Source organism: Apium graveolens, chromosome 9 (genome assembly GCF_009905375.1).
Source record: "Apium graveolens cultivar Ventura chromosome 9, ASM990537v1, whole genome shotgun sequence".
Classification (NCBI taxonomy): Eukaryota; Viridiplantae; Streptophyta; class Magnoliopsida; order Apiales; family Apiaceae; genus Apium; species Apium graveolens.
In genome coordinates, this window is record NC_133655.1 from 32,341,707 (window position 1) to 32,352,212 (window position 10,506).

Sequence of the window (10,506 nt, forward strand, 5' to 3'; positions counted from 1 at the left end):
AATTCAACCAAAAAAAAACATATATACTAATTATTCAGTCTAAAAAAATTATCTCGTTGATCTGGAATTAAAAAAAAAATTAAACTAAAAATAATTAGTTTAATTTGGTTAGTGTATTGGGCATCGGGCTAAAATTAAATAATGTAAATCACTGATTGAGATAAATCAAATTAATATTAGAACAAGTATAATTCGTATCCTATTTATTTGAAATAAAAAAATCAAATTTTATTTAAAATATAAATACACTTAGAATTTTCAATAGAACTATATCGTTCAATCAGTAATATTGCCTTTTTCAAAAATCTTTCATAGAGTTATATTTAATTGATTAAGTAATCACCATGCTAAAATAGTAGTTTTTTAAGGTACAAACATAATGAAGATATTATATTTTTACCCTCAATAAAATAATAATTTCATTATAATAATATTTCCCCCCTTACCAATGTTATCACTTTAAATAAATTTAAATGTTTTAAAAAGTTATGAACATATACGTTTACTTATATAATTATTATGAAGTCATATCATTTAAAATTTTAAATGAACAAAATTAAGAATTGAATTCAAGTATTTTTTCTAAAATTATGTAATATTAAAAAAAATCTGTGCAGTCCGTGCGGGTTTTAAGCTAGTTAGTTATAATTTACCAAACACATATAACTAAAATTATTCAAATACTTAAATAATAACATATACTAATAATTTATAACTTATCCATACTAAAAACTAATAACATATAAGTAATAATTTACTTATTAGACACTTTCCAACTTTTAAATTATAAATAAAATGTCAGATGTGCCCTAGCTAACTTGGATGCATGATCTTTTATCAAATCAACAAAGGAGTTTTTTTTTTCTCAAAAAATAAAAACAAACGGGTTTTTTGAATGCATATAGAGAATCGTGGAGAACCATTATTTAAAAAATATAAAATATATAATTTATTATATTTTTCATCCTATATAGTTATAAATTTTAATTATCAAGTTAAAAGTCAAAGTTACAAAAATTTTATTTAAAAAATATTGAAATTATTAAAAAAGTTTAAATCGATAGCAGAAGTGATAACACACTTATTAAAAATTATTTCACTGTAGAATCAAATTTAAAATCAAGTAATTTTATCAAATTTTAATTGTTAAATTTTTTATTATATTTATTATTCATCAAATTATATATTTTTTAAAATAAATTTTACAATTTGTGGTATTTATATGTACTCTTTATAATTTACTCACCGGAGGCTGCTTTATTTATACAGGGACTTATATGCCCGTGACAGTGAAACTATCAACCTACTATTTTACTTGAATGCTAATAATAAGAAAGCAAGACATATCGGTGCAATGGAGGGGAATATCATATACATAAGTCTTTTAAAGTTGTAGAAAAGCATATAACAAAACAAAAAGTAAGAGAAAAGTTTAGAACATCAGTGTTTGAGGTATGTTCTTTGAGCCCAAGGGAAAGTTCCCATCAACACAAAATGTAAATGGGTGCAATGTAGATGTTGACTTAGTAAAAAAAATTGTACAATGAAAGGGCAAAAAGTGCAATAGAAACAAGTTTAAGGTATGTTCTTTCAGCCCAAGGGAAAGTTTGTAGCCAGTAGAACAGAATATGCAAGAATATAAAATAAAGCTATTGTCCGGAGGAGAACTCTATGATCATATTCTACTCCAATCTTTGTGTTACAGATTTAAATAGAGAAAGGATTACCCCATACTGCTAAAAACTAGGAATGGAGCCAAACTGCATCCTACTACTACTCCACAATGTACACTACTTCCTAATTTATCTCCACTACATTGAGACTTATTCAAACAAACTACTACCTAATTAATTTATTTTCAACAAAAGTTTAGATTAATAAAAACATAATTCCATCATTCTCTCCCTTCATCTAAACTTGATTGACCAAAAACATAATTCCATCATTCTCTCCCTTCATCTAAACTTGATTGACCAAGTTTTTGACCCCGAGCAACATTCGCATTTCTTTGAACATCCCAGTTGTCAATGATTTGGTTAGAATATCTGCCCTTTGCTCTTGTGTCTTCACATACTTCACTAATATTTTCCCTCGCTCCACACAATCTCTGATGAAATGGAAGCGCATATCAATGTGTTTGCGTATAATAGGCCAATTTCCTCATATCACTCATGTTAAGCTCGCTTTTCATTTGTGCCTTAAAATTTAGAATGTTTCCCGTACTCGACCCTGTTACTAACAAGTCATCTACATACACTGCAACTATTAGACACTCATTTCCTTCGCACTTTATATATATGTCATGGTCATAAGGGCACTTTTAAATCCCAAACACCTCAGATATTTGTTTAATCTTGAGTAGCAAGCTCTTGGTGACAAACGCAAATAATAGAGTGCCTTCAGAAAGTGATATACCTTGTGTTCTTCTCCTTGTTTCTCAACCACATACACCTTTTATGCTAACTCTGTTGGGGTTAAACCCAATAGGTAGTATGGTATTGGTGATAGAAAACATAATTGAATTGGGTAATAATTGTATGGGTAGACAATTATTATCATAATTGAGTTGGGTAATAATTGTATGTGTTGACAATTATTATTATAATGGGAATGTGTAATAATTGTATGGGTAGACAATTATTATTGTAATCAGATTAGGCATGTCTTGTTGGCTAAGTTTGTGATGGCTATATATACATAGTCATGTTATTGTTTTGATGTATGCTTGAGTATTGTTTGACTTAAGTATCACTTGAGTGAATACCATTTGGTGAGATTGATTGTATTATTGATAATTGTTTTGATTAATAATACAAGTTGGGATGTGGGTTTTTCCACGTCATATATTGAGTGTGTGTTTTGCATTATTTGTTTGGTTCTATACTTGTGTGTGTTCCCCCTAACAATTAGTATCAGAGCCAAGGTTCATGATGGAGAAGGTTGGGGGATTTGAAATTGAATTGTTTAATGGAAGAAACAATTTTAGCTTGTGGCAAAGTACGGTAAAAGATCTGTTAATTCAATGAGGGTTATATGCGACTCTCGGAGGGAAGAGGCCTATTGAAGTTGATGATACAAAGTGGGGAGATGAAGTTACGTGCGGCATCAACGATCCGGTTGGCCCTTGCACCAGAAATCAAGTATGATGTTCTTGAAAGGACAATCCAAAGAATTTGTGGGAGAAGTTAACGAAGACTTATCACTCAAAGTCTTTGGCCAACAAGCTGTTTCTCAAGAAAGATTTGTTTGGGCTCAAGATGGAAGAAGACGGAGATTTAAGAGATCATCTGAATCATTTTAATGGCTTAATCAACCAGCTAAATAATTTGGATGAAAAATTAAAGAATGAGGACAAAGCTGTTCTACTACTAGTGTCTCTACCGAAGAAGTATAATACTGTGATGACTTCTTTATTGGTTGGGAAAATGAAGTTAGATTTGGATGAGACTATTGTTGTTCTTCTGGAGGCCGAAAGATTGATGAAACAAGAATCGAGTGACACATCTGATGGAAGTGCATTTGTGGTACGTGCGTGTGACACGGAAAAGAAGTATGCTAAGAAACATAACCCTAATATCAGGTGTTTTTATTTTGAGAAATTGGGTCATATACAATTTATGTGTCCAAAGGTAAGAGAAGACTTGAGAGAGTTGAAGAAAAATCGAGGGGGTAGTATTTCGCTTGTAGAAGCTGATGAAGATGTTCTTTTGATCAAAAGAAGAATGGGTGCTTGACTCGGGATGTTCTCATCATATATGTGGTAGGAGGGAGTGGTTCTCATCCTATAAAAAGTGTGAGGGAAAGATTGTAACTTTACCGAACGGTAAAACGGTAAAGGTTGCTGGCATTGGTGAGGTAACAATGAAATGTCACAACGGTCGTGTTCAGAAGTTAACTCAAGTAAGATACATACCGGAGTTAAATCGAAATCTGATTTCGTTTGGTAAATTAGTTGATTTGGGATATACTGTTATGATGAAGAACAGTATGTTGAAAGTCACTAAAGGAGATTTAGAGATACTCAAAGGTCGAAAAGATAAGAGAAATCTTTTTGTACTAGAAGGAGGGGTTATTGTTCGAGGGGAGGTATTGGGCGATCGACGTCGCTGGCTTGATGGTGACCGTTAATTCGGTTGTGCATGAAATCATATTGGGTTGAAGGGGAGGATTGTTGGGGTTAAACCCAATAGGTAGTATGGTCTTGGTGATAGAAAACATAATTGAATTGGGTAATAATTGTATGGGTAGACAATTATTATCATAATTGAGTTGGGTAATAATTGTATGTGTTGACAATTATTATTATAATGGGAATGGGTAATAATTGTATGGGTAGACAATTATTATTGTAATCATATTAGGTATGTCTTGTTGGCTAAGTTTGTGATGGCTATATATATATAGTCATGTTATTGTTTTGATGTATGCTTGAGTATTGTTTGCCTTAAGTATCGCTTGAGTGAATACCGTTTGGTGAGATTGATTGTATTATTGATAATTGTTTTGATTAATAATACAAGTTGGGACGTGGGTTTTTTCGCGTCATATATTGAGTGTGTGTTTTGTATTGTTTTTTTGGTTCTATACTTGTGTGTGTTCCCCCTAACAAACTCACCATTCTGGAATGCCGACTTTACATCCAAGTGATGCACCTGCCAACCTTGTTTCACTGCTAAAGCTAACAACAATCCCACTGTCTCAATACGAGTCATAGGTGCGAATACTTCGTTGTAATCCACTTCCTTTTTCTGTACATAACCACGTTCCACAAGCCTTGCTTTATATTTCACAATATCTCCGTTGGTGTCCCTCCTAATCTTGAAAATGCACTTTAACGTGCTGGGTTTACGTCCGACTGGTAAATCTGTCAGGATCCATGTCTTATTTTTTCTCAATTTCCGTGATTTCAGCATCCATAGCTTCTTTCCACTCATTTATATCCTTCGCTTCGTCAAACATTTTTAGCTCTTCAATTCCTATCAATAAAAGTTCATCTTCCAGTTCTATTTCTTCTGTGTTGTCATAGATTTCACTTAATAAACGGAACCTTCTGGGTTCACTTTTAGTCTTGATGACTTATAGTTATTTCCTTTACAGCTAGACTCACCAATAAAGCTTCCCCTTGTATTCAGTATGTCAAGAGTATGTGATTTTGTCTATATTTCGATGTCACCCTATGCATTAATGTGAGCATCCAAAACAATGAAAAGGAACCGTATGGTTGTTGTCCATCTCCATATGTCTCCACGTGCTCCCATGTAATATCCCGTAATTTTAGAATTATATTAATAATAGAATAATAGAATAAAAAGGATTAAAATTAGATAAAGACTAGGATTTAAAATTGAATTAGAGTTTTGGACCTAAAATTTGGATCAGATTCTAATATAAATAACTTGTAGGTTAAGATATAGGGTTTTGTATCGTTATAAATACCTCTTCTTAAAAAAAATCAGCAGTCTTGTAAAATTTATAGAAAATTCATCGTAAGTCAGAATTTGTTGATTCTGAACTTTTCGGAACACTCTTTTCGTTCTCTACAACTTTCGAGTTTTGTGTTTTTCAAGATAACGTCGTTTAGAGGGTTAAAAATGCTATATTCAGATCTGGTCAGGTTTTGAAGTAAGTACTTTTTGACTTTTATTTTCGGAAAGTTTTGATACTCTGATTTTTGAATTTCATAAAAGATATAAGAATTCTGTTTCAAACAATATAAGAAATAAGATACGATAATCTTTTGAAACCCAGTCTCTAAGTTTTCGAACCCGTTCGTAATTTACGCTATAGTTCCGAAACTAGCTTTAGATACCCTTAGAAGGCGCACAATTGTGCAACTTTATATACCTATTAAGGGCGCATAATTATTGAACTTTAGATGTCAACCACGAGCAAAGTATGGTATAAAGAATAAGAATAAGAATTAGTGTCAGCTACTGGCAAAGCGTGGCCGTAGATTAAGATTATTGTATTTATAAGAATTATCGTTTCGTTCTGTTTTATTCTGGTCTGATCTATTATAAAATTTATTCTGATCTGTTATAAAATCTACTATGTTCTGTTTTAAATTCTGAATTTTAAAATATAAAACTTTTGGTTGAATTTATTTTAGAAAATATTCAACAAAATTATTATTGTTTGGAGAAAAATCATTGTATTAAAACACGCATTATTTTCCGGTTAACTAGTTAGTCAATTTGTACTTGCTGAGCTTTGTCGCTCATCTTTTTAAGATTTCAAGTTTTGTCTTAGATTCGAGTTAGATATGATTGGAGTTCGAGGACTTAGGATTGGACTAGATGACTTTTGGACTTCCCTTTTTAGCTACGCGTTTGTAATAGTGATCTTTGTAATAGAATTTTGGATTGGTAAATTGTATTTTGTTTTAGTTTTGATTTGGAATTAATAGTCCGGAAGTGCGGGCTGTTACAGTTGGTATCTAGAGCAGGCTGTCCTTCGGAGTGTATTAGGTATGGGACTAGTACATTGTCTAGGATGCGTTCCTGTGGATCATAGTTTAAGTTTGACCTATAAGATATTAGAGAGCATAGACACATATAGTTGTTGTGAATTTGGGGGCCAAATTCTTTTTAAGGTGGGTAGTATGTAATATCCCGTAATTTTAGAATTATATTTACAATAGAATAATAGAATAAAAAGGATTAAAATTAGATAAGAACTAGGATTTAAAATTTAATTAGAGTTTTGGGCCTAAAATTTGGATCAGATTCTAATATGAATAACTTGTAGGTTAAGAAATATGGTTTTGTATCGTTATAAATAAACCATATTCTTCTTCCTTGTTTTAATGATTAAAATTCGTAAGGCTCTTCTTAACAAAAATCATCAGTCTTGTAAAGTTTATAGAAAATTCATCGTAAGTCAGAATTCGTTGATTCTGAACTTTTCAGAAAGCTCTTTTCGTTCTCTACAACTTTCGAGTTTCGTGTTTTTCAAGATAACGTCATTTAGAGGGTCAAAAAGGCTACATTCAGATCTGGTCAGGTTTTGAAGTAAGTATTTTTGACTTACTTTTATTTTCGGAAAAGTTTTAATACTTTGATTTTCGAATTTCGTAAAAGATATAAGAATTCTGTTTCGAACTGTATAAGAAATAAGATACGAGAATCTTTTGAAACCCAGTCTCTACGTTTTCGAACCCGTTCGTAATTTACGTTATAGTTTCGGAACTAGTCTTAGATAACCTTAGTAGGCGCACATTTGTTCAACTTTAGATACCTATTAAGGGCGCATAATTAATGAACTTTAGATGCCGACAAGTGGCAAAGTGTGGTATAAAGAATAAGAATAAGAATTAGATGCCGACTACAAGAAAAGTGTGGCCGTAGATCAAGACTGTGGTATTTACAAGAATTATCGTTTCGTTCTATTTTTTTCTGTTCTGATCTGTTATAAAATATGTTCTCATCTATTATAAAATATGCTCTATTCCGTTTTAAGTTCTGAATTTTAAAATATAAAACTTTGGGTTGGATTTATTTTAAAAAATATTTTACATTTTTTTTTTGTTTTGAGAAAAATAAAATCACCCATTGCTTTTCGGTTAAATAGCTAGTCAATTTGTACCTGCTGGGCTTTGTCGCTCATCTTTTTAATATTTCAGGTTTTGTCTAAGATTCGAGTTAGATACGATTGGAGTTCGAGAACTTAGGATTGGACTAGAATGACTTTTGGACTTCCCATTTTATCTGCGCGTTTGTAATAGTGATCTTTGTAATAGAATTTTGGATTGGTAAATTGTATTTTGTTTTAGTTTTGATTTGGAATTAATAGTCCAAAAGTGCGGGCTGTTACAGTTGGTATCTAGAGCAGGCTGTCCTTCGGAGTGTATTAGGTATGGGACTAGTACATTCTCTAGGATGCCTTCCTGTGGACCATAGTTTAACTTTGACCTATAAGATATTAGAGAGCGTAGACGCATATGGTTGTTTGTGAATTTGGGGGTCAAATTCTTTTTAAGGAGGGTAGTATGTAATATCCCGTAATTTTAGAATTATGTTTACAATAGAATAATAGAATAAAAAGGATTAAAATTAGATGAGGACTAGGATTTAAAATTGAATTAGAGTTTTGGGCCTAAAATTTGGATTAGATTCTAATATGAATAACTTGTAGGTTAAGATATAGAGTTTTGTATCGTTATAAATACACCATATTCGTCTTCCTCGTTTTAATGATTAAAATTCGTAAGGCTGTTCTTAACAAAAATCAGCATTCTTGTAAAGTTTTTAGAAAATTCATCGTAAGTTAGAATTCATTGATTCTGAACTTTTCGTAAAGCTCTTTTCGTTCTCTACAACTTTCGAGTTTCGTGTTTTTCAAGATAACGTCGTTTAGAGGGTCAAAAAGGCTATATTCAGATCTGGTCAGGTTTTGAAGTAAGTATTTTTGACTTATGTTTATTTTCGGAAAAGTTTTGATACTCTGATTTTCGAATTTTGTAAAAGATATAAGAATTCTGTTTCTAACCGTATAAGAAATAAGATACGAGAATCTTTTGAAACCCAGTCTCTACGTTTTCGAACCCGTTCGTAATTTACACTATAGTTTTTTTTATCGTAGGTGACCCGCAGCCGCTACCCTTCGGGTGCGCATTGGGTAAACCCTACGGGCTTACGTAATAGCCTGCAATCACGTGAACATTTACACTATAGTTCCGAAACTAGCCTTAGATACCCTTAGTAGGCGCACAATTGTGCAACTTTAGATACCTATTAAGGGCGCATAATTATTGAACTTTAGATGTCGACCAGTGGTAAAGTGTGGTATAAAGAATAAAAATAAGTATAGATGCCGGCTAGTGGCAAAGTGTGGCCGTAGATCAAGACTGTGGTATTTATAAGAATTATCGTTTCGTTCGGTTTTATTATGTTCTGATCTGTTATAAAATATGTTTTCATCTATTATAAAATCTGCTCTTTTCTGTTTTAAATTCTAAATTTTAAAATATAAAACTTTGGGTTGGATTTATTTTAGAAAATATTTTACAAAATTATTATTGTTTTGAGAAAAATAAAATAACCTATTGTTTTTCGGTTAAATAGCTAGTCAATTTGTACTTGCTGGGCTTTGTCGCTCATCTTTTTAATATTTCTAGTTTTGTCTAAGATTCGAGTTAGATACGATTGGAGTTCGAGGACTTAGGATTGGACTAGAATGACTTTTGGACTTCCCCTTTTAACTGCGCGTTTGTAATAGTGATCTTTGTAATAGAATTTTGGATTGGTAAATTGTATTTTGATTTAGTTTTAATTTGGAATTAATAGTCTGGAAGTGCGGGCTGTTACAGTCGGTATCTAGAGTAGGCTGTCCTTTGGAGTGTATTAGGTATGGGACTAGTACATTCTCTAGGATGCATTCCTAGGGACCATAGTTTAAGTTTGAACTATAAGATATTAGAGAGCGTAGACACATATGGTTGTTGTGAATTTTGGGGCCAAATTCTTTTTAAGGAGGGTAGTATGTAATATCCCGTAATTTTAGAATTATATTTATAATAGAGTAATAAAATATAAAGGATTAAAATTAGATAAGAACTAGGATTAAAAATTGAATTAGAGTTTTGGGCCTAAAATTTGGATCTGATTCTAATATGAATAACTTGTAGGTTAAGATATAGGGTTTTGTATCGTTATATATACACCATATTCGTCTTTCTCATTTTAATCATTAAAATTTGTAGGGCTCTTCTTAACAAAAATCAGCAGTCTTGTAAATTTTTTTGAAAATTCATCGTAAGTCAGAATTCGTTGATTCTGAACTTTTCGAAAATCTCTGTTCATGATAACGTCGGTTAGAGGGTCAAAAAGGCTATATTCAGATATGGTCAGGTTTTAAAGTAAGTATTTTTTGACTTATTTTTATTTTCGGAAAAGTTTTGATATTCTGATTTTTAAATTTCGTAAAAGATATCAGAATTCTGTTTTGACACTGTATAAGAAATAAGATACGAGAATCTTTTGAAACCAAGTCTCTACATTTTCGAACCCGTTCGTATTTTACGCTATAGTTTCGGAACTAGCCTTAGTTACCCCTAAGGCGCATAATTTTGCAACTTTAGATACCTATTAAGGGCGTATAATTATTAAACTTCATATGCCGACCACTGGAAAAGTGTGGTATAAAGAATAAAAATAAGAATTAGATGTCGGCTACTGGCAAAGTGTGGCCGTAGATCAAGACTGTGGTATTTATAAAAATTATCGTTTCATTCTGTTTTATTCTGTTATAAAATTTGTTCTGATCTATTATAAAATATGATGTGTTCTGTTTTAAATTCTGAATTTTAAAATATAAAACTTTTGGTTGGATTTATTTTAGAAAATATTTTACAAAATTATTATTATTTTATGAAAAATCATTTTATTAAAACACCCATTGTTTTCCGGTTAAATAGTTAGTCAATTTGTACTTGTAGGGCTTTGTCGCTCATCTTTTTAATATTTTAGGTTTTGTCTAAGATTCGAGTTAGATATGATTAGAGTTTGA